The following is a 24707-nucleotide window of genomic DNA, read 5'->3' on the forward strand; positions in this document are numbered from 1 at the left end:
GTGGGGGAGACTTCATCGAGTGTGCTTTACAAGGCAATTCTCTGTTGTTTACTCTCGGCGATCCCCACAGCCTGTTCCTGGCAGGCATCTGTGTCTGCTGCACTCCTGGGCCGCTGGGACCTAGATCCTCCACTCCAAAGAGAGGCTGAGCTGGCCAGCCCCTTCATCGGGAGCCCGATTGTGACAATGCATTAGGCAGCTGGTCACCAGACCCGCAGGGCCTCCCATTCCCCAGCGCAGCCTTGCCCTCCTTAGTCAGTCCTGGCCAAGGCTGACGCTCTCTCAGGAGCCCCATTCCCACCAACTAGGGGGAGTCTCTAATTAGCCGAGGAATTCCTGTAGGCCGAGAGAAGTAGCCTTGTCCATTTCCTCTTCCCAGGGGTGGCCTCCTGCTCTTGCTCCTCTCCATGCCCTCACCTCTTCCCAGGCACCACAACCACACAGCAGCGGGCACTACCCACTTTGAGCAGGACCACTGTCTCCCAACCATCCCCACCCATCTGAGCAACCTTGAGAGAAACCCCATCCCCACGGGGCCCAAGTGTACCATGCCTCTTGGTTACCGTGACTGTGACTACTGCCCTACCCCCTCGAGGCCAGGTTCCCAGGGCTGCCAAGGCTCAGCACACCCAGCTTTGTGTCTGCTCAGATTATAACAGCTCTCCAGCCAAGAGGCCGTACCCAGTCTTAAAGAGCATGCTTCCCAGAGACTCCCCTCGCTACCACCATGGCCAGATTTCCAGGGAGAAATGCATTCATAGGATCAGGGTCTGGGAATCAAGACAGAGAAACAGCAAAAAGTGGGGGGAGTGATGTTTCCAAGCATGGAGTTAGGTGTTGCAGTGTGGGACCCATGGTCCAAGGGAGAAGATGCTCCCTCAGGGAGGAATCTCAAGGATCCTGGCTAGCAGGACTCATATCATGACTGGGCATTTGGAATGTTAAAGACCCTTGTCATGGTGGCAGAAGCTGGGAAGACATTGTTCTTTCTCCCCGCTTTTATTCACCTCCCCAGAGCCACCTCCAACTCTTTTTGACATGCATCCATTTCTGGTGGGTCCTAGAGTTTCCACCACACAGGCCTCCCAGGACCCTGTTCGGTGGGCAAGGAAGCCAAAGCTCCTGGAGACCATCCATGCCTGGGGTCACAGAGCAGGGTGAGGCGGGGCCTGGACTTGGACTCATTTGGCAGAACCCAAGTCCAGCACTCATCCCATGGCACCATGGCTGCCCCAAACATAGAAAGGACAGATCTCATCTGCCCAACTGGGTGCTTGGGACTTTTTTTTTGCCTGTACCTGCAATAGAAGCTGCTGGTCCTTCTCTACTCTCTCTCAGGAGTCCAGGGACAGCTGCATGCATTTGGGGAGGGGTCTGGTGGCAGGGCTGGAAGAACTGCCTTAGAATGGAGAAGAGCTGACCAGCCCACAAGGCACTGATGTCCAGCTGTGGCTCTGCTGGCACTGTATGAGCCAGGAGTGTCACTCCTTCTCCTCAAGCTCTGCTCAGCTCCAGGCTCTCAGCTCAGTACCTGAAGGCTCAGCCCTGCCCATTGCTGAGTTCACCCCGCCCAGGCCTGGGAGGATGTGGGAAATCCAGTTCCACTAAGGTTAGAATTAATTTTCTCACCATAAGCCACATGCCCTGTGGGTGCCCTGGGCTTGCCTCTGCTCACCTGCCATGGTAAGCAGACCTCTAGTGCCCTAGAGGGGCAGGGCATCTATCTGGGGTCTGACCTGACATCAATCCTGCTAGCCTAAGCAGAACTTCAGGTCCAGCTCACTTTGCTAAGAGTCTGGCACCTGCCTGCCTGCCCCAGCTGCTTCCTCCATGGGCTGTACCCTGTGCCTCATACTCAAGCAACTAAGTCTGGATACTGCCATGAAGGGGAAGTAGGCCAGGATGGCTGAGTCCTCTTCTAAGAGACACTGGCGATCACACCCAAAGCACACATGTCTGTGGGATGTCCACGCATGCCCAGACAGCCAAGAATGTGACACAGTCATTCTCTGTGGACCAGCTTGGGGACCAGGTCTGAAAATGGGCCACTCCTCTCAGGCCAAGCTGCTGAGACCCCCCTAGACTCCCTCAGTATTGAGCATGTCCAGGGCAACTAAGGGGTCACTCTGGCCTTGGCTGCATTTCTCTTCTTCCTTTCCAAACTCTTAACTCTGGCAGGTGTCACTCAGAGTGCTAAAACAGTAGGAAGGATTTGGGGTATTATGCTACACCCGGCAACATAACCTACAAGTTCCCAGCCTTATCATGGGGTCCAGTGTGGTCTGGCTGAGTCTATAGAGCCAAGGCCATATTCCACCCCGCTGCTTCTCCTTGACCTGACTGATGGCTGCTCAGTCCCAGCAGGGGGAGAAGGGTCACTTTTTCTGCTGGTGCTGGAGGCACAACACACTTCTGCACAGAAATTGTCCTGTATCCCTTCATTCTCATGCTGATTACTTGTCCCCCTGGAGGGCATCCCAGATATTCTAAAGCAGTATGTGGAGTTACCAAGCAATGGGCGTAAAGTTTCAGTTAAGCAAGATGAATAAGCTCTAGAGATCTGCTGTACACCATCATACCTAGAGTCGACAACAATGTATTGTACACTTAATTTAAGAGGGTTGATCTCAAGTGTTCTTACTGTAATAAAATTAAAAAATAGTATGTAAAGTCAAATAGGACAAACCTCTCATGGAAGGTTACCTTTTATGGAAATATTCACAGCTACCAATTACTGAGTACTTACTATGTGCCAAGTTCTAGGCTGAGCATTTCAATTTTATTTAGTCCTCACAATAATAATCCTAGGAGGTAGTACTAACACTATTCCCAGTTTACAGATGAGGAAATTGAAGCTCAAGGTTCATCTTCCTCCAAAGCCCTTATCATTCCCCAGAGGCTGAGAAATGGTCTGCGAGTTTTATCAATGGCTTCAGGTGTGGGGCCCCAGGGTGACTCACACTTAAACTAGAGCGAGATGTGCTCTCTCCCCAGCAAGCAATACCAAAGTACTCAGCTGGCGCTCACATGGCTTTAGGCCTCCTGCCCACATGACCCCAGGGTTGGTTTAGGAGCAACAGAAGACTAGGCATCCTTGCACTGCATTCTTTCATGGACGCAGCTCACCCAGAACATGCCCACTGGGCCAGCTTGGTACAGAGCTGGCCTTTCTCCACCCTGGTCCCCTTCCCCAGAGACTACCCTAACAGGATGGGCAGGTACACCAGCTGGCTGGTAGGACTTGAGGGAGGGAGGAGCTGGGAGAGAGACCTGTGTCCAGTTGCATGGGAATTCCATTACCACAACCTTGCAGCTGATGTGTCCACTCTCCTAATCTGGACTGGCTATCCCAGCTTGGATGTTCTTTCTGACTATCTGCAAATCCCAATTTACCTACAAACCTGCTCCCAACTCTCCTCTGGGAATGGTGAATCCCTGCTCGGACACATCACTCCTTCCTCTAATGCTCTCCCAGATGACATTTTTCTGGCTATTACATAATCAAGGGAGCCCAGCCTCCACCAGCCAGGCCTTTAATTGGAAAGCTTTTCCCCGAGGACCTTGGGGATAAATGGATAAACTTATGCCCACCCAGGCCCTCCTACCTCTCACCCCACCTCTGTGGTCTCTCTCTCTCTCTCTCACACACACACATATGCACACAGGCACACCCAGACACATATATTTACACACCCCAGCACCCTGGAACAGCTGAGGCCTCATCTTCTCTCCACACCACTGGCCACACCCAGTGGCTTACATGTTTTGTGCTCACTGTGAGATATGCTGCCCAGGCCCCTCCCCACCAGGAATTCCTCCCTGCCCACCACCATGGGCTGGCCTAGGGCCAGCCTCCTCCTGACTCCCATGGCACCCTGTGCTCAAGGAGCTGCTGTGGATGTGTCTGTCTTCCTAACTGGCAGTGAGCCCCTCAAGAGTCTACACCAAGTCTGATTCATCCCCGTGCCCCCACCACCTGAGTTGGCCTGGCCGTAAGTGGGCACTGAGAAGGTTGATGGAATGGGTCAGTGCATTAAAGGTAGGATCCCACCAAATGCCCTACAGTTGGCATCTTGGGGAGCTCTGCAAAAGCAGCCTTACAGACCTTCCAGAAGCACCACAAAGTTTCAGCTCTAGAAAGCCCTGATAAATTAATCCATTTTTCAGACGGTAAGCTGAAGCCCAACCGGGGACAGGTGGTGCCTAAGAATGCAGGACCTCCCAGTGGCAGAGCTCATAAGGGGACTCAACCCAAGCTCCCCAGGCCTCTCCCTACCACCATGCTGCCTCAAAACCTAGTAACAGGCTAGGAAAGTTCACACAGGATTGTGCTCTGGGGACTTCACTTTCCTTCCTTCCAGAAGACACAGATGGAGCATCACCACCTTGGAAGGCCCTAGGCTCAGCCCAGGGCACAGTCTTGGCGCTCCAGGAGCTGTACATACCTGTACTCAACAAGTGGTAAAGTGGGGTGACCATGAAATAACAGATGTGTGGACAGAGGTGCCACTGAGGGGAAGGGAGTGGTCAGAGGAGAAGTGACATCCAAACTGGGCCTTGAATGAGAGTTTACAAGGAGGACTAAATGTGAGGTGGGAGAGGAGAGAAAGTGGTGGTCCAGCTAAAGAGAAATGGGCAAAGACACAGAAACATGAAATGATATAGCAAGATGGGGAACTACCCAAGCCAAGTGGTGAGGCCAAAGCCCCAAGGGCAGGAGAGAACCTGGACTTTGATGTTGAAGCAGTGAGCAAGGCCACATCAGGAAGGGCTTGAAAGTCACACTAAGCCAACTAGAACAGAGCCTATATGTGGAGTCCATGTGCCTGATACCCCCTTCCTTTTTTATGCCCCACCCCCAGAACGGTAGCAGGCCCAGGCAGATGGCATAACCCTACTCTGTCGCTCATCCAGACAACCACCCAGGCCCTCACACAAACTCTGCTCAATTCACGGGAACACCTCCTCTTAGCCACAAACCCCCTTACATCTCAGAGCTGGAGCTGTGCACTGCTAACAATTAATAACTGCAGAAAAGAGTTCACGTTGACTTCAGAATATGGTGTCCTTAGGGGTAAGTCCTATAAACAGGTTTGGAACTTTGTGTAGCAAAAGCAGCTTCTCCTGGGTGTGAGTAAATAAACAGGTTATTGCCTGGCTGGATGTGGCCATTGCTGGAAGCTGGGAGATGGCCCACGTTGGCTGTGTGCTTTCCCACAATCACAGATTGTACCTGCACTGAGAATACTGGAGCATCCACTTGGATGCTCTCCAGGGCCCAGGACTCAGTAAAAATTCAAGGACACAAATGAAAGGAGGCTGGCAGAGGATGGAGCTAAGTTGGAAGAGATTTAGGACCTGGAAGTGGCCCTTTGTGGTGACTGCCCTCACGGACATCACCATTCCAGTACTTAGAGGGTCTGCCCTCCCCCGCCCTCCTGGTCCTACACCTACTGGTGACACTCAGAACCCATGGAAGAATACAAGTTGTGAGGGTGCACAGGGGTGTTTCTATGGAGCTCAGATGACTACTAAGTCCTTAACTGGTTACCAGCCAAGTCACCTTTTGTCTTAAACTGTCTTCCAGAAGCACTGCCCTTTGAAAAAGCCCTCTGCCTGACCCCAGGGATCTGGTTAGGCTGCTTGCTTGACAAGTGTGGAAACTGAGCCTGGCAAAGGGAAGTGGTTGACCTTGGGTCATGAGGTGAGGCAGGGACAGGGTGGGGGAGGACCCAGGGCTCCTGACTCTCTGTCTCACAGCCCCGACTTCCTGGAGGTGACTCAGCAAGACAGTCAGCACAGGAAGGAAGTGGGAAAGGGAAGCCCAGCCTTCTGGATTCCAAGTCACCACTTTGTTAGTCCAAAGCCACCAACCACCTTGGCCGTGTAGCTCTGCCTGGTGCCTGTGACCTTCCAGCCCTTCCTTCCCAAGGCCACAGCTGTTGACCGTTTCCCCCAGGGTCAAGCTCACTTGACCTCTCCAGGGTCTCCAGGGACTCCCTGCTGTACAGTCTGTGGTGAGAATGGCTGAGCATGTGTGGGCCACAGGTTCATAAATGAAGTGAAATGAGGTATAATGACAGCCTCATGTTTAATAACTGGAGCTCTGGAGCCAGTTTCCAGTTTCCATCATTTGCTGGCTGTGCATGCTTTGGTTAACTTCCCTGAACTCAGTTTCTTCAATCTGTAAATGAGGTAATAGTATCTACCTTGGAGGTTGCTTGGAGGATTAGATGAGATAACAGCCGGCCACAGACTATGCACTTAAGACATGTTGGCTTTTGCCATCCATCACTGTGCCAGTTATGTTCACACGCATCATCTCATTTAGTTCTCACAACACTGCAAAGTAGATCTCATTATTCTGACACAGCTCGTGGCTGGTGGAGGCAGGATTTGGACCCAGTGCAGTCTGATTCCAGAGCCTGAGCGTTCTCCCACCAGCTGCAGAACCTTCTCATGCTGTTACATGGTCATGTGCCCACGTTGACCCTACAGGTTGCATGCTTGTGCAGGCAGAGCCTCTGTGCCTCCCCCTGGATTCCAGTCCTGGCTCTTCCACTTCCCAGGAGTGAGACTAGGAGTCTCTGAGCCTCTGCTGTCTCATCCATCCATTGGAAATCAGCCCTTCCGCAGCCTTCGTCCCAGAGGAACAAACACAAGGGCACTGCAAGGGTGCCCGGCACATGCCACCTTGCTGTGTGGAGGCCAGGGGCTGCTCCTCCAGCAGAAGTATTGTTGGGACTGTTAGCAGTGCAGCCTGAAGTCAGGGGTCCGGGAGGACCAAGGCCTATTGAAGCATCTGTCTCATACACCACGGGAAATGCTGTGGGCCCCTGCAGTCTGGGACTTTCCATGTGCTGAGAGCAGGTCTCTGAGACACATCACCCGTCTTGGCGTACTCGCCTGTTTCCTCCACTGCACAGTAAGTTCCTCAAGGGGAAAGACCAGCTCACAACACATACCTTGGATGAACAGTCTTCTGCCCCACACTCCTGCCACATGGGCCTCTGGATAGTTCACCAAGTGGGCCATGCTGCTTCACCCCTATGCCCAGCTCAGTTCCCCAGGGAGAAGGGACCACCCCTGCTTTGTGAGCCCAGGTCCCCATTCCACCCACAGCACCCACGATATCAGAAGTCCAATTTCTACCTCGAATCCTTTTTGGAACAGGTAAGGGTTTGAATAAATAGATACACTAGGAACTGTTTGTTTTCCATCTGTTTCTTTTGCTGGACTGTAAGTTCCCTAAAGGTGCATTCTGGGTGATAGTCATCTTTGTAATTTTTGGTAACCAGCACTGGGCCGCCTCGGGGGGGTTTGTGGGGTGGTTCTCTCTCCATCTTGCTTTGCTGTCTTGGGTATTCGCCTGCCCTTGCGGGCTGCGCATGTGTTAGAATTGTGAGTAACAGTGGAGAAAAGGGGCTCTGATGGATTGCACTATAAGCAGAAAGACCAGCATATGTATTTGGAGATTGCCTCACGTCGCAGCTCTATGGATGCATTCTGGGCTTATTTTTGGGTTCTAGACTATGTTTTCAAAGCCTGAGGTCACTGCATAAGTCATCTCTTCCAGAAAAGTGCACTGCTATGCAAGTTACATAGTGGGGTGGAAGTGAGGAGTAGAAATCCATCAGAAACCAATAAAACTGCTTTGTTCTCCTTTACTTCGCTTCTGATGAGGTTACATGCCCGATCACTTCCAGGATTTATCAAACCTGGAGATAGATGGATTGTGAGAGTTTGCTGTGTGCTTTTAACTACTGACTGGATTCAGCACATTCCTAGTCTCTTGTCTGGTTCAAGCAGCCCTGATGAAGACAGTATCAAAGCCTTCCAGGGGTGGGGGTGGGCAAATAGACAAGAGTTTCCAAGACTCCAGGACTCAGGAAGTAGGTCCAGCTGCTATGAGTCTCTGGTTCTCAACTGTGAAAAGGGAGAATAAAATCTACCCTGCAGAGTTATTATAGGAACAACATGAGATTATATATGTAAAGACATGGTAGGAATCGATTCATTCATTGCACAAATACTCATTTATCATCCAGTATGGGCCAGGCAATGTTGCAGGCACTGGGCACAATAAACAGTGACATGTTAGATGGTGGTGAGTACCATCAAGAAAAGCAAAGCAGAAAAAGAGAACAGAGAATGGGGGTGGTGGCAGTAGGAGGTATTGCCATTTTAAATAGGTGGCCAGAGAAGGCTTCACTGAGAAAGGGGACATTTAAGTAAAGACCTACAGCAATTGAAGGACTGAACCATGTACATATTTCCTGGCAGAGGAAACAGCCAGTGCAAAGGCCCTGAGGCCAGAGTCTGAGGAATAGTATGGAGTCCAGAGGATATGGGATATCCAGAGGTATGCGAGGTCAGTAGTAGCCACATCACGGGGACCATGGAGGCATTTGTAAAGCTTCTGGCTTTTCATCAGAAACAGGAAGCCACTGGAGGCTTTCCAGCTGAGGGTTGACACAACCCGACTTTTACAGTTAATCAATAAACTTTAGCTGCCTCTTCCCTTCAAAGCCTCACACAGTATCCAGACTTCAGAAACTGCAGCCTGTGTGCTCTCTCCTTTTGTAGATTTCTTCCAGCTTTCTACATCTATACAAACCTGGAGGGCCTCTTCACTTTCTGCCAAGTGCAGGCTGGGAAGGGACCTCACAGAGAGACTGTAGGTGGGAAGAGAGAGAAACAGTCTTGGGTCAGGGATCTTGCCCCCATCTCGGTGCTCGGAGGACCTGGGGGCCTGTCTCAGCCGCAGCATGTGGACACACTAGGTGCACAGTGATGCTGGGGCCGCCGGCAGAGTCCCCGGTGCCATTTCAGCATCTGAGACAGCTTGGCACAGAACTGGGGATTTTACTCAGTGCTCCCTCACCCCACTTTATCTACCAAAATGTGAGATCATCTCTTTTAAATGATACAATTCCCATCTGTCTGTGGTTTTTAACCTTTTTTGGGTCACTTGCCCCTTTGAGAATCTGCTGAAAGCTGTGAGCTATCTCTTCGGAAAATGAACATGGGATATGCACTCATTTTCTTCTCATTTCAGGGGTTTCGCAGATCCCTGAAAGTTCAGTGAAGAAACCCCTGTGTATGCCGACGATTTCTGGGCCGTAGCTCCAGCCGAATGACTGAATGATGAGGGGATGAACAGAGAGGTGGCGTGCAGGGCAGGAGTGCCCCAGGCTCCTCGCCTCTGAACCCCAAAGCCTTTAGGAAGCCAACCAGGAAGTGACGCGGGTCCCAACAGGCATCCCCCAGACAGCCGAGCTTGTCCCCTGAGCGTCCCTCTGCTGCTCTCGGCCCACCCTTCTGAGGGGCCATCTTTCTAAAAGCTATCCAAGCTCACTTTCCCGCCTTTCTCAGGGTGCCCTGAACAGAACAGCTTTTCCTGGGTGACTCTGGGGCAACAGAGCGCATATCAGTTCAGACATACAGAAAGCAAGTGGTTGCTTTTTCTTGTCGTATGGCTGAGCCGGCTGAGGCCCAGGCCCCTGCCTCAGTCCCTCCTCGCTTCTCCTTCCGAGGCCCTGGTTTCCGGCCTCTCTGTTCACTTTATTTTTTTGGTACAGCTCCTGAGAAGCTGGAATGCACTTTTAACTCATTCCTATAGTCACACCTCTCACTGTGAAGCTTTTAACATAATCTCATTTTCTTCCAATTACGGTTCTATGCTATCACACAGGGAGACCTTGAGACAAACCGGGGTGGGAAGCAAATCCACCCAAACTCGCAAGAGCCTCCGAGGCCTCTGAGCTGTGGCTCCAGGGGCCCTCCTGCGTCCCCTCTGATCCTGCTGCCTCGTCAGCACCACGCTCCAGACACCCTCAGCCGGGAGTTCCCCAGACAGACCTGCTGTGTCCCACCTCCGTTCCTTCGAGTGTGCTGTGCCTGCCACCTGGAACTGAGGCCACCACCTGCTTGTCTCACAAGAAAGCTCTTCTCTCTTGGCACAAGCCTCACTTCCCAGCCTCCCAGAGAGACCGTTTCCTCCCTTCGTGAATCCCACGTCCTCACCTTAGTGCCAGCACTTACTACCTTGTGTTGCCAACTCCTTTTCTCAATCTTTTTTGGGGGGGGAACAAAGTTAGGGCTTAGATAAGTATACCAAAAAGTATTTATTTACCTGTTTCATAAACCGAGTCTCATTTATCTTTGTTTCCCCAAAACAGCAGAGGGATCACATACTGATGTTTCAACACATATTTGTTAACATGCGTTTCCTTTGTAGAGTTGTCCCTTGCAGCTGGATTGTCTGTGGTAACCTCAACCCCCTGCTGTTAGGGTTCTGCCTTTCACCGCCCTCCCATGGCCTCCACTTCTTATCTGCTGGGAACCTGTCAGGATTGTATGTAAACCAGGAGGCAATGGGCACCGAGAGACTCTCTCAGGAGTCAAGGAACTTACTGATGTGTATGGAGCTTGTGTCTCCAGTTACGGCTGCTCTAACGCATTCGTGTGGTCTGGGATCCGGGTGGGTAAGGTCATTGGATGGGAAACCTCCTCCAGCGAGTTGTCATAGTAACCACGACTTTCAATTTCATGTAAGAGAGTCCCTGAGAGGAAAAACACCCCAAGGGGTGGGGGAGGAGTGGTAGGAAGCCATCAACAGCCTGCTAACATTGTCCTCCTGTACCCTTTTCTTTGCTTCTTACTGGTTTACATGTTCAAGGTAGATGCTATTATGTGTGGGCATCTGAGTAGAAGCTGCTTAAAATAGCCACCCGACTATTTCAGGGAGTAGTTGAATATGCATGAAGCTATTTTAGAAAAGATGTCCCTGGCCCAGCCAACCCAAACCTCATCCTTTCCCTTGGAAGCGCCAAGAGAAGTTGAATGGGACCTTTCTTAGTCTTTCTCACCAGGGTGGGGGATTTTCAGAAGCCACAGAAACAACACCCTGGCTGGTGTTGGTCTTGCACGCTGTCAGCTCTGCCTCCCCATCCTGTGGTAACAGAAGTTCCTGGCCAGATGGCTTAGCACTCTGGAGTCCTCTGAGCTGCAGCAGCCTTCAACAAATACTTCACCACAATCCAGTTTGCCTAGGTATTTGTTGGGGGGGGGTGTGTCTCAGAATCTTAGGTATTCCCACTTGTTGGTGTATTTATTCATTCAACACACTTGCATTGATAGATAATATGCATGAAATGTGTTGGATACTGAGGATACAAAGATTTCTGACACGAGCTCATGGGTGGGGGAAATGAACAGGTGGGTAGAGAGATAATGCTAGTAATATTCCAAAATAGAGGAGGGGATTAGGATGTTGAGGATGTCTGGGGAAGGAGCGCTTGCTTCTTCCTGATGGTTTTTGAGCTGATCCTTGGGAGATGAGCAGAAGACACACTAAGTATGAGAGGGCACGGCAGGCTTGGGAGGAGGCGGGTTGGGTGTGGTGGGCTGGGATGCCCTGGCAGCAGGTGTGTCTACAAGGCAGCGAGAAAGGAAAGGGATCTGACTATGCCAGGCTAGCGATGCCTTCTCTCTGTTCTCAGGCTGGGCCAGGAAGTCTTCCCTTTCCATGAGCCTGAAGTGCCTGGTGCACCCTGTCACGGCCCTCAACCTAAACTGGAAGGACATTGGGGCAGGGGTTTGTTTCGATTCTCCTGGGCATCTCCTGGGCCCACTGCCAAGCTAGGTACTGAGAGACACTCACAGAATGTTGGTTGAAAACATGAATTCTGGCACCAGACTGCCTGCGTCTGGACTCCGCCCCACACTGGCTGTGACCTTTGGGCAAGTCGTCTGACCTTTCTTTGCCTCGGTTTTCTCACCCATAAAATGGGGATAATAATAGAACCTATATCACAGATATTTTTGGTGAGAAGTACATGAATTTATACATGTAAAGGGCTTAGAAGTCTGTAGTGAGCAATATATAAAAGTGTTAACTTTTTATTATTCTAATGAGGTTGGATATTTATCTTGACAATGAAGTTTCATCAGTGACAAGTTTTCTTTCCAAAATAAAAAAACAGCTTTATTGCTTTGGACTGATTATATCATATATATTTTCCATCGTAAAAAGTTAAAGCATTATAAGTTTTAAAGAAGAAAGGAAAAAATCACCCTGAATTCTGATTCTCAGATAACTACCATTAACATGGTCATCTGCTACGGTCTGAAAGTTTGTGTCCCTCCAAAATTCACGTGTGGAAATTCTAACCCTTAAGGTGATAGTATTAGGAAGTGGGACCTCTGGGAGGTAATTAGGTCCTGGGTATGGAACCCTCATGAATGGGATAAGTGCCCTTACCAAAAGAGGCTCAAGAGAGACTTCTCATCCCTACTACCATGTGAGGACACAGCAAGGAGGCAACATCTGTGAGCCAGAAAGTAGATCTTCACCAGACACTGGATCTGCCTTGATCTTGGATTTCCCACCCTCCAGAACTGTGAGAAATAAATTTCCGTTGCTTATAAGCTACCCAGTTTCAGGTATTTTGTTATGGCAGCTCGAATGGACTAAGACACCATCTGTTTAGATACAATCAATCCTCATCCAATTATGGATTCCATATTTGCAAATTTATCTACTTGATTAAATTTATTTGTAATCAATACTCACTTTCATAGTCATTTGTGAATTCGCAGAGAGGTGAAAACTTTGAGTTGCCCAAAGTGCATGTTCCCAGAGAGGTCAAACAAGGTGACACTCTGCCCTCTTGTTTCTGCTCCCATACTGTAAACAAGTGTCCTTTGAAAGTTTTGGGACATATTGTTAAATCATCCCTCCAGAAAATGAGTATCAAGTCATAACCTTCTTACAGCGCTGGAGAGTACCTGTTTCCCATTCCTCACTTCCCCAAGTCCTCTCACTGTTGGAAATAGGCCCCCTAAAGTACATCTTGATTTCTCAATGTGTGTCCTTCGAAGACTGGTGACTGATCTTTTCGTATGCTTAACTCTCCCCTGTTTTTTCTTTTGTTAATTGGTTGCTCACATCACCCGCCCATTTTCTACTGGCAATTTGTCTTTGCCTCATTTATAAGAGCTCTTTGTATATTAATGCTACTAACCCTTTACCCATCGTACACATGTTGAAATACTTTTTTTAGTTTGTTATCATTCTTTAACCTTGATTATTGTGTTTTTTGGCCCATGGGCTTTTGATTCTTTATGATACAAATATTTCTTCATTGTTTTCCTTCTAGTATCTTTATGGTTTCATGCTTTTTAATCACCTTGAAATTTATTTTGATACAAGGAATGAAGTATGGAGCCAGTTTTATTCCCTTTTTCACCCTACAAACAGCAAACTGGTTGTCTTTATAGTATGTTAGGAATCAGCTATTTTTTCATCTCTAATTCTCAGTGCCATGCTTTCACTTACTGAGCCCTCATATACACTGATATAGACTTCTGGGCTCTCTGGTTCCATCCATTGAACAATAGCCCTATTCCTTTACCAACATCAAATTTTTCTAGGTCATTCATTCATGTTCGTTTTTCCAGATGGAATCTGTAATGATTTTATAAAAAATTCTGTTGGGATTTTGATTGAGATTCCATTTAATTTACAGACCAATTTACAATACCTTCTTAAGTTTCTTCTTAGACATTTTATGCTTTTATTCCTTTTGAGAATGAGGTCTTTTTCTCTCTATGCTTTCTAACTGGCTCATTTTGGCACTCCCCTCTTCCTTCTTCATGAAATCTTTTCAGATCATCCCTGTAGGAAATGATCCTTCTTCCTCCAACTCTCTGCTTTTCCCATGTTACTTCTCACTTTTTCACCTGAATTGCTTAGATGGTGCTGTGGATTGATTGAATCTTGCCCCAAAGTTCATATATTAGAAGTTTAATTCCCACCGTAACTGTTGAGGATGGGAAATCCTACTACGGTAATTGAAAGGTGGGACCTTGAAGAGGTGATTAGATTGTAGGGCCATGCCAGTGTGAATGGATTAATAATGGTGATCAGGGGCATGGTTCTGAGGGCTTGAAAAGAAGAGCATGTGAGAGTCTCTCTCTCTCTCTCTCTCTCAGTCTCTCTCTGCTCTGCCATTTTCTGCCTGTGAGACCCCTGCATTGCTGTAAAGCCACCACCAAAGAAGACCCTCACCAGATGTGTTTCCTGGACTTTGGACTTCCCAGCCTCCAAAACTGTAAGCAATAAACCTCGTTTTCTTATAAATTACCCAGTTCCAGGTTTTTTGTTATCAGCAACAGAAACAGACTAACACAGATGGTGACCTCCTTGAAGGCAGAGTCCCTGCTTAGCCTGCTTGTGCATCTCCCACCATACTGGGCAGATGATCAAGGCTCTGGAGATATTTGTAGAACAAATGAATGAATGAACAATGAATGTCAGACATTCTCCTGGGAAGCTGATTCTGAAGTGAAATGAATCTATAACAAAAATCCACTTTTCCATGGGCTTTCATTAGAAAAAAGGCTAACCTCCCAAGAACGTGTCAGAATTAGAGAAGTGGGTCCCTGCTAGACTGGTGTGTCATGTGCCACATGCCCCGACATCTTTCCCCAGGGACCACCATCCTCATCGGGCAGCCAGGGTATTTCTCAGAGAGGCTCTCCAGGCCTTGAGAGGCCTCTAGAAGAAGGAACACAGGTATTCACTATGCCTTCACTGTGCTAGACTTTTTGAAAAACACTTTTCCATAAGATCCAAAACCCTGAAAGGTTGGAATCACTAGTCCCATTTTTCAAATGAGGAAACTGAGGCTCAGAGAGGTGGAGCCCCTAGGTAGTAAGGTAGGACTGGCTGGAGCCAAGGCTGTAGGATTCTGAAGGTCTTGCCTCTCCCAGAATATCACCCAGAGCGCCAGAGTCTGGGAGGCTGAGGGGCTGAGCCCTGGAGAGGAATCCTGCACAGAGGCAAAGAGTGAGGGTCCTGCTCTCATGAATCCAAGATAGTCCCTAGAAAACTTTTCCCCCCAGAGCAGCATCACAAGCTTCAGCACACATTTGGGGATATCATTCTGTATTTCTCCTCCCAGCCTGCCCAGGGTCGGGGCCTGCAGGCCCCTCCTGGGAGTGCAGCCAAGCAACCACTTTCTTATTGGGCTGGCAGCTGCTGGGCGGCCTCGGCTTATTTCTAAGCCTGGATTAAAGCTCAGGTTTCACTTGAAGGACCATGGCTTGGGGGTAATATATTTACTGGCTTGACTGTGTCCTGCCCAGTGCAGGCCCCAGGGACATGGAGATGAGTAGCCTATGGGTCTCCTGCCTCATGGAGCTCCATTCTGGTCAACAGGTGGGTCATAAGGAAACTTCTCAACCCTACTCAGGTGCCACGATAGAGATGTCTAAGTGCTGGAGGAGCCTAGATTCATAGGGTCAGCAGGCAGCAGTGTGTGAAGGTTGGATGTCAGGTTAAAGCATGTGGGCTTCATCCTGTGGGCAAAGGGAGATTGTCTACATTCTGAGGCAAGAGTCTGCCATGATTAGATTTGTGCTTTAGAAACAGACCAACTAGGTATATTTATTTTCACTAAACATATATTATTTTTAAGGTGGAAATTAAAGTATTCCTACCATGGATAAACAATACCAAACATAAGGAGACAGAGCAGATGGATATGGACACGGTTGAGCTGCTTACCTATATGATGCTGATGAATGGAAAGACCCCTAGACTTGGAGTCAGAGAGTCCCACATGCACATTCAAGTCCCTGCCACTGACTTGCTGTACAACCTCAAGCAAATTACTTCTTCTCAACCTCAATTTCCTCACGTGTAAAATGGGAATACTGCCACCTAATACACAGGGCTGTCATAAATGGGATGTCTAATGACATTGTATATTTGTACATACTTGACCAATGTAAGGCATTAAGATGAGGCCTCAGAAAGCTCAGTACACACACCTGAGGACATTTAGACATTGCACAGCCCTGCTGCAAATGCACCACCCAGCAATTTCTCAAGAAGTCTCTCTCAGCTGTTCCAGCTCAAATCAAAGCCCATCCTATAAAAACATGACCCTATCCAGAGAAGCAATCTCCCGTGTGTTTGGTGGGCCACCTTCCCACTGGGTGCAGCCTTTTGGGCCATGAACATCAACAACGGCCCCTTCCCGGTGGGAGAAGGAACAGGGAGCCGGCTTGTTCTCCAAGATTAGAGCGCTGGCGAGCGACAAGGAACATTTTAAGGTGGGACACTTCTTCCTGCACCATTGGCAGCTGTCTACATAAGGCGTCCATTATGTGCGGGACCCAAGGCAAGCAAGCCTGAGAGGCCAAGCTAAAATTAGTGTCAAATGTGCACCCGCCAGAGAAACAGAACATCCGAAGCTCAGATGCCTCCAACCAGCTGCCCAGGCAGGAGTCGGGGAAATGGGTACCAAAGAGCTGTGACAGCTGCTGCCTCTGGTACCTCCCAGGCACAGGGACAGAGGGCCCTGACCAGTGGCCTGGTTCAATAGCCCAGCTTGAGAATGCAGAGTATAATTTCAAATACATATTTTTTGAAAATCTGTGAATGTGCATAGAAAAAGGGTAGGAGAGGAATTCACTAAATATCTCAATCACAGATGTGGAATAGAGGGTGAATTTTTCTCTTTTCCTGTACTTTCAAAATGTTCTCAATAAATATGTATTGGCATTTGTAATCAGAAGAAAATACAATAAAAGATGCTGGAATTTGCATATTTATATTAAATATATAAAAATGATTAAATTGTGTATGCTTGTAGGCATGTGGTGTATATGTGTGTGTACATATATTCATATGACTAGTTGGTGTTAAAGATCAACGCCCTTCAGCCCCTCATTTTATGGAGGAAACTGAGGCCCCAGAAGCAAAGCAGGAAGCTGAGAAACAACTTTTCCCTGACTCTGGTGTTGTACTGGAGTTCCCCACACTTTGCCCCCATTTAATTCCATAGCTGTCTTTATTCCCACTTTATGGAAATGGAAAATGAGGTACAGAGAAGTGAATTGATTCACTCAAGGATGTCCAGCTAGGAAGCCACAGAGCTAAATCCCATTGCTAGCCTTCTATCGGCAGCCCACTGAGCCAAAGAAAGGAAGGATCTTTGAAAAAGACCAAAACAACGACAACAAAACACCCTGCTCCTTGCAGCCTCAAACATGCAGAAAACAAACCCTGACAGGAGTGGGCCCCTCTTGGCACACACCCTACCCACCTCTGGGGGGCTTGTGGTCTTGTGGCCAGATCTGCCCATGGGAACCTTTGAGGGAACAAGTGACAAATCCTGATGTGGGGGCACAAAGGTCACAGGACCCTCCCTTCCCCAAGGTGGGACAGTCTGGGCAGGGAAGGCTGGCAGGTGTCTTTGGGATGGGGAGGGTTGGCTGGAGAGGCTGCTGTTTAAACTCTCCCTTATCTGGCCCCCTTCAGCCTTCCAGCGCTCCAGGCCCAGCAGTACCTCGAGCACCCAGGTGCTCTGGCCTGAGGCTTTTGCTCTAGCTTCTCCCTCTTCCCAAGTGCCCACTCTTGTCCCTGTCCCCATCGTCTACCCCAGCTCTTCCAGGACCTAATTCATCCATGCATTTATGCATTCTTGTTAGTGAACATTTTTATTGTAGTGTGCTACAGCAAGGCAGACATAGTCCCAACCCTGTAGAGGCCATGCAGGATCAAGCAAACATGGACTCTGTGTCCAGCTGCCTGGGTTCAGTGTGGATAGGCCATTTCCTAGCTGTGTGGGCTCAGGCCAGTTACACAGCCTCTCTGTGCATCAGTTCTCATCTATAAAGAGGATGATAATAGCACCTCATAGGGTTGTGCAGAGAGAATATAAATCCAAATATAGCTCTTAGAACAGTGCCTGGCATGTAGTAAGGGCTCAATAAACATTAGTTATAATTATCCTTATTTCCATCTGGCTCAGATTCCCTTCTCATGGTGCCCACGTCACTCCCACCCTCTGGCTGCTTCCCTCCTCTGTGGTCCCATAGCACTTTGAACACCCCTCCATTAGGGCATCAATGGCCATGTGTGTGGGTATTTGAGGGCCTGCCTGCCTGCCTCCCTCTCTGTGCCTGGGCAGGGACCAAGTTTTATTCATCTCTATCCTAGCACCTAGCACAAATGCAATGATATCTCTAGGATTACTTCAGAGTTTGCAGGTAGCCTGTCCCCTCAACCCCAACCAAGAAAAGCCTTAGAGGCTCCCTATTGTCTTAGAGGTAGTAGAGGTTGCATATCTGGCCTTATCACAGTGCTCACGGATGTTCCTCTTAAACCATGGGGCCTGGCCCTGGATGTGGCCTCCAGATGGTGATGAGGGGGCTGAAGACTAAGCTTCCATGGGTGCTTCTCTGTGACCAGGAGCTCTGGGCAGGTCATCATAAACACCAGCTACTGATGCCCCAACACTCATGCCTCTGCACAGGCTGGTCCCTCTGCCTGGGACACCCTCCTGCTCCTTTCCCGCAGTCCTGCTTATCTGACAAATTCCCATGGACCCTTCCAGTGCCAGCTTACACTCCCCCTCCTCCACAATGCTCATCCTAACTGCAACCCCTACAGAATGTCACTCTTCTGCACCATTCTTTCTCACAGTGTGTTGTTATTCCTTTGTTTATGTGTCTCTTCTGGAGAGGGAACCATCTTATTCTTGTCTGGGCCCCCAGTGTCCACCGTACCTGGAACAGAGTGGGTGTCAGGAAAGTTCTGCTGAATGAACTTTCCAAAGGAAAGTCAAGTCTGTTGGCCTGACTTCCTGTTAGGGCACATGTGCTAACTGCTCATGCCACCTTTTGAACCCCAAACTCACAGGTCTTTGTCGGCCACCACTGCCCTTCAGTAGGCACTTGCTCATCGCAACGTGAGCTGGCAAGGAGCGCAGATGTAAGTGCAGACTGTGTGACGGGCATTGTGCCAGCCTTCCACATGGGCTCCCATGCTTGATTCTGGAACCACCTTAGGAGGCAGGTATTTTATAGAGGGAGTCCCTGAGGCTCAGACTGGTTACAGCGCTCCCTGCAGGAGGGGCAGAGCAGGGCTGGAGGGCAGCACTCTCTGGCCCCATAGCCTACCCTTTCTACATGCCCATAAGATGGCAGGCATGAAAGTGTTTTGAGTTCTGCCGAGAGAGAAAGCTGTAAAACCATAAAATTATGAAGTATTACTCACCGCATAGAAACCACTCTAGGGCAGCCACCACAAGGTGTAGAGGAGAGGAGGAGGCAGAAAGAATCCATAAGAACAGCCTTAAATTGTTGCAGGATCACTGCCCGGGGGGGAGGTGGCCTATTGCTCTTCAGGGACAGGAGAGGAGAGATGAGTGTGGGGAAGATGGGAAGCCAAGTAGCCCTGAGGCCAGAGTCACAGCGCACACACAGGACAGGGACCTGCATGTGCCTGTGTATTCTCTGTGCCAGGAGACTGGAGGGGCCTCAGTAGGACCCCTGAGCCCTGAGAGTCTGGGCTGCAGATACTTCAGCAAGGGATGCCCTGCCCCCATTGAGGTTCAGTAGTTTCTAGTATGAGCATCCTCTCTCAGCCTCAGCCTCTCCCCCCAGCCCAGAGGCCTCTCTCAGAACCACGGAGCTGACCATCTCCTTGCCCTGTTCTGAGCTGCTTGGCGGGCATTCAGAATCTGCACCTCCCGCAGCCTTCCTTCCACCACTGCTCCTCCTGTGCCCTGCATCCCAGCCGCCCACCTCGTACTTGCTGTCCCTTCAGCCCACAATGCCCTTCTTCCACTTTTTACCTGGTGAACTTGTATTCATCCTTCAAAGCCCGGTTCAAATGCCACCTTCAAATGGCTTTCGCCACCACCAAACACAGACCAGACCCCTGCTGCCTTCACAGGTTTTGCTGTACCATGGCTATGTATGTGTCCACTGCCTGCGTTGGAATGGAAGCTTTCTGAGGGCAACGCCATGATTTGTTCATCTCTGTGCCTCAGAGCACAGCACAGAGGATAGAGCACAACAGACGATGAAAGATGTGCAGATGGCCAGGCCACATGGGGGCTGGTGATTGTCCGTGTCTGAGTTTGACTTCAAGCAGAGTTTGCTAGAAGAGATGCTGTTCCTTCCCCCAAATGCACACATACACACAAATGGCGCACATAGCCCAGCCCAGGCTCTCTGTAGATGTCAGGTTCATGGAGTCATCAAACAGGAGGCTGAGTCTCAGGGAGGCATTGCACAGCTGCAGAGCCACCCTCCCCCCCCCCCCACACACACACCTCCATGGCCTTGGCTGAGCCCGGAACAGCTGGCTTGAGGCCTGCCCAGTTCACCAAGTCCCACTCTCTCACTTTACAGACAAGGAAACAGAGACTCAGAAAGGACAATGCTTGCTTGATATTTTCCTGAGCAGTAAAGGCAGGCCTAGGATCAGAACCAGTTCCTGGCTCCCATCCCAGGACCCTTTCCCATCACCACATGCTGCCATTAGCAGAAATGCCAGCTGCAGGACTCTAGACATCTGGGTGGCTTTTTCCTGAAGTCTCAGGAGAGTGTGGTACTCCATTCTCCTGCCTGAGGCTGAGACCATCCCCACCTCCGTCCTGGCCACAAAATATGGCCCAGTGGCCTTTGGGCTGTGCTGAAATTGCTCTGTGTCCTGTGGCAGTGGAGGGTGGTATACGGGTAGAGCTTACCTGCCAAAACCCAGCCGTGGTCTCATGGTCAAGATGTGTCAGAGATTTCTAAGAGCTTGGAGGACTGTGTTGGAGGGAGGCCTGTGGGAAGTAGAAAAAGTGAGACTATTATACCATCACCATCTGTCAACTTCCATTTGAGTTTGAAAAATGCATCCAAAAACGGTGAGCACAGCCTTGCTGAGACTGAAGTCCTAGCCGCCACCGTTCAACACGGGGATCAAGGGTCCAGACCAGGCCCCTGGGGATGCAGCCACAGCCTTGTAACTCGCTCACAGAGCTGAGTCTCACATCGCCTGCCCCTGCTGAACCCACACGCATTCCAGTCCTCCTCTCAGGCCGCGGATCTCTCACTGTCAAGCTCTCCTTGGCAAAAACACCCTTCATGGGCTTCCTGGGCACCGTTTGTGCAATTCACTCATTCTTTGTCTCACTATTCTTTCATTCCTGCAGGTATTCAATAGCCATTTGGGAATGCTGTTAGATGCTGGCCTCAGGTCTCATGGTGATGAAGCCAATGAGAGTGACAGCCCAGGTCCAGTAAGAAAAGCATTTGTAGACCCAGGAAAACGCCACAGGTTCCCCCTCCCCAGTCTTCTGGGTCCCCTCCCTCCTCCAGGTGATCTCCACGCCAGATACTGGGCAAAGCACTTAGAATACGCCCTGCAGGATGGCAGAATGCTTCCACCACTTTCAACACAAGGACTCCTTTTCGTGTGAAAATATTTCTCAAAACTCCTCCTGATGATAACTATACACTTAGTGTCTTCTCATTGAGAAGATAAACAACACAAAAAAGCTGCAGTGAACATAATGCTTTACAATTAACTTGTATTTTAATAATCACAGCACCACTATGTACATTTAAATAGTGGTTACACATATACTCATTTGAGACCTTATTTACGTTATTTACATCTCTCGGCCTTAAGGCCTTGAGCCCTTGAGGATCCGTTCATTCTACACTCTTTCAACAGATATTGATGGAGCATCTCCGAGACGCCCAGCCCTAGAGCCCCCAGGTGAGGGATCCTGGCACGGGCAGGAGCGGTGGCTCTGCAGAGAGGCGTGCTCATGCCCAGCTCGGACTGGATGTGTGGCCCCAGGCAGGCCATCAGCCTTTCTCCAGCTCAGAGTCCTCACGAGTAAAATGGAGATGACAATCCTGACACTGAAAAGTTATGAGGATTAAATAAAATAGGAGAAAGCAGCCAGGTCGGGGCCTGGCAGAAGCTCAGCAGATGGGAACCAGAGGATTATCATCATCACCGTTGTGATGGCCATTATCCCCGTCATCACCACCATCATCATCATCATCAATTTTCACCGTCACTACTATCAACAGCAGCAGCACCGCCGTCAACCTGCTTCCCTGCTCTTTCTGAGCTGTGAGAGGCCTGCCCTTGCCCCTCCCTAAGTGTACACAGTCGTTTCCACCTCATGAAAGAGTTATTTGTATCCACATCTTCTCTCTCAGGATCATGCCCAGCTCTACAACTTCAGAGTGGTGTGAACGTGGGTAAGTTACCTAACTTATCTGAATCTGTTTCGCCATATGTAAAACACAAACAGTAGTTTCAGTAATTCATGGTATTGTTGTAATGATTAAGTGAAACAATGCATGTAAAATCTTAACACAATATCTGACATGGTAAATGCTCAGTGATTATTGGTCATTTATGTAGTTGTTACTAGTAATATTATTATTATTAGCATTTCTCCTCCCTGTGAGCCCCTGCAGGCAGAGACCATTCCAAATTCATCTCTGTCTCCCCACAGACTCTAGCACAAGGTCTTTCTACCAGAAGACATTAATAAATGATTGCTGAAACAGTCTTGAAGGCTCACACAAAATCAGATGCAAAATAACTCAAGGGACAGGAGCATGGGGCATAGCCAAGGATAAAGAGCCTTGTTGGGACCCTGAAAACCCCAAACAGAGATCCTGAAGACAGCCATTTGTTACCCAGGGAGCCAATCTGCAGGGCTGCTAGGACTATTCACTCACTCATTCATACATTCATTCATCACACTGACACCAAATTTTCACTTTGGTCAAATTGCAAACCCTTGCCCAGTGTTTTTTTTCTATTAAGAAATTTTGTTTCCATCTGCCACCTCATTTAGTCTCCTCAAAAATGCTTGGAGCCAGATAGAATAGGTACTGACAATCCATTCTGGAAATAAAGAAATGGAGACTCAGAGAGGTGACAAGAATTGCCAAAGGGCACACAGCAGTCAAGGCCATTGTAGAAAATGGACCAAAGTTCTGATCATGACCTGACTTCTTCCCCTGGCTCCATGATGTCAGGAAATTTACAAATCTAGATTTATTCATTTTCACTGCCCAGTTTGCTTCTCAGCAAACAAAACTGGATTAAATTACTTTTGGTGTTATTTTAACATACTTGTTGGAAAAGAAAGAATCAAAGGTCCATGAGGGCAGGGACTATGAGAACCACAACATGGGGGATTGGGGAGTTAAATGTATGAACCTTGATCTCAGACTACCTGGGTTCAAATCCTGGCTCTGACACTAAATAGCTGTGGGACCTTGGGAAAATTACTTAACCTGTCTGTGCCTAAATTTCTTCATCTATAAAGGATAACAACAGTTAGCTATCTATGGTTGTTGTGAGGATTAAATGAGCTAATCCACGTGCAGTGCCTAGAATAGTATCTGGCACACAGTAAGGGCAAGTTGTAATTATTATTATTTGTGATGCATCTATTGTATCTAGCATAAGGCCTGACACATGGAAGGTCCCTAATAAACATTTCCTGGATGGGTAAATGATTGAAATACTCCCTGGGAAGAGGTAAATACCTGTGCTTCAAGTATTGATGAGCAAGGCAAGAGAGTAGCTGGAGCTCTGGCCCCAAGGATCTAGGGTCCCCCAGTTCCTTGCTCATAGCCAGATGCAGGCAGGAAGAGATCAGTGATTCCAGGACTCAAAGCGCTGTCCATTCACTGGCGGTAAATGTGACTAGTGGTTAGGAACAGAGGTTCTAGAGTCAGATACTTAAATTCAAGCCCTCACTCTGTTGTCTGTCACTTACTAGTTGTGTACTCACTTCCCTATACTTGCCTCAGTTTCTCCATCGGTAACATGGGATACTCACACCTACCTTGAAAGGATGTTGAGTGGATTAAATGTCTTATGGAGAAGGTAAGCCCTCCTGCACCTGGCTCCAGTCCACTGATAGTGACAATGAACATAACAAGGTCAACAGCAGCTCACCCTGGTGGAGCTCACCCTGTGGGCCAGCTCATCCTGTGCTAAGTATTCTCCCACCACTCTCCCCCTCATACGGTCTTTCGGTCCGTCTACCAGGGACATGGCTTGCTAGTGTAGCCGAGGCTCCACCCTTAGTCCAAAAGGCTGCCATGAAAAGGCAAATTCTCTATTTGGCCCCAGCATGGACTCAGCTCCGTGCAGGCAAGACAGCTGCTCAGGAAATGGCCCCCTGGGAAGGGTGGTCTCCAGAGAATCCACTTGGAGAGCTCCTCCCAAGTGCCAGTGCCAGCAACTAACAGCTGGCATGCACTGCCTCTGAACCAGTGCCAGTCCCTGTGGGGCTGCAGACCCTTCCTGTACTCTGTTGCCCTCACCAAGACCCTGAGGCCATGCTGCTTACGGGAAGGAGCAAACATTCATTGAGACAGAAGCTTTAATTCCTTGTTTTATCTAATCCTCACCATGGGCCTGCAGGTGGGCACCCTGATCTCATCACATACCAGCTGTGAAACCCTGGGAAAACTATTTAGCCACCCATGCCTCAGTTTCCTCATCTGTGAGCACCTGCCATCATCCTTGTTCATTAGACCCATTTTTCAGGGAAGGAAGCTGAACACACAGAGAGGGAAATGCATTGTCCAAGATGATGTAACTAACAAGTGACAAAGCTGGAGCTGTTTGACTTCAAACTTCCATTCATCTATCAGTTGCTTTTTGACACCATGTGGTAGGCACTGGATCCATACTCTCTTTCTTTTTAAAAATATTCTTATTATCTATTTCCCATCATGCCTAAGACCCTAGCATTCAAGGTGATTCAACTTAACAACAACACGTTTTAAGTCCTTCTATGTGCCAGGCACTGTGTGAGGTTCTGGTATAAAGGATCACATTGAACCCTCATGACAATCCT

General features: G+C 49.0%; 1 protein-coding gene across 3 annotated transcripts in view; it reads right to left on the reverse strand.

The window, feature by feature from the left end:
- The window catches only part of HIVEP3 (HIVEP zinc finger 3), a 467815-nt gene that overhangs the window by 141480 nt on the left and 301628 nt on the right, over positions 1–24707 (reverse strand). For all 3 annotated transcript variants that reach the window (XM_063104292.1, XM_063104293.1, XM_063104291.1), the window contains one exon: positions 20556–20636. The gene's annotated coding sequence lies outside the window, so the exon portion shown is untranslated. The remainder of the gene's footprint in view (positions 1–20555; positions 20637–24707) is intronic.

This window comes from Cynocephalus volans, chromosome 8 (genome assembly GCF_027409185.1).
Source record: "Cynocephalus volans isolate mCynVol1 chromosome 8, mCynVol1.pri, whole genome shotgun sequence".
Classification (NCBI taxonomy): Eukaryota; Metazoa; Chordata; class Mammalia; order Dermoptera; family Cynocephalidae; genus Cynocephalus; species Cynocephalus volans.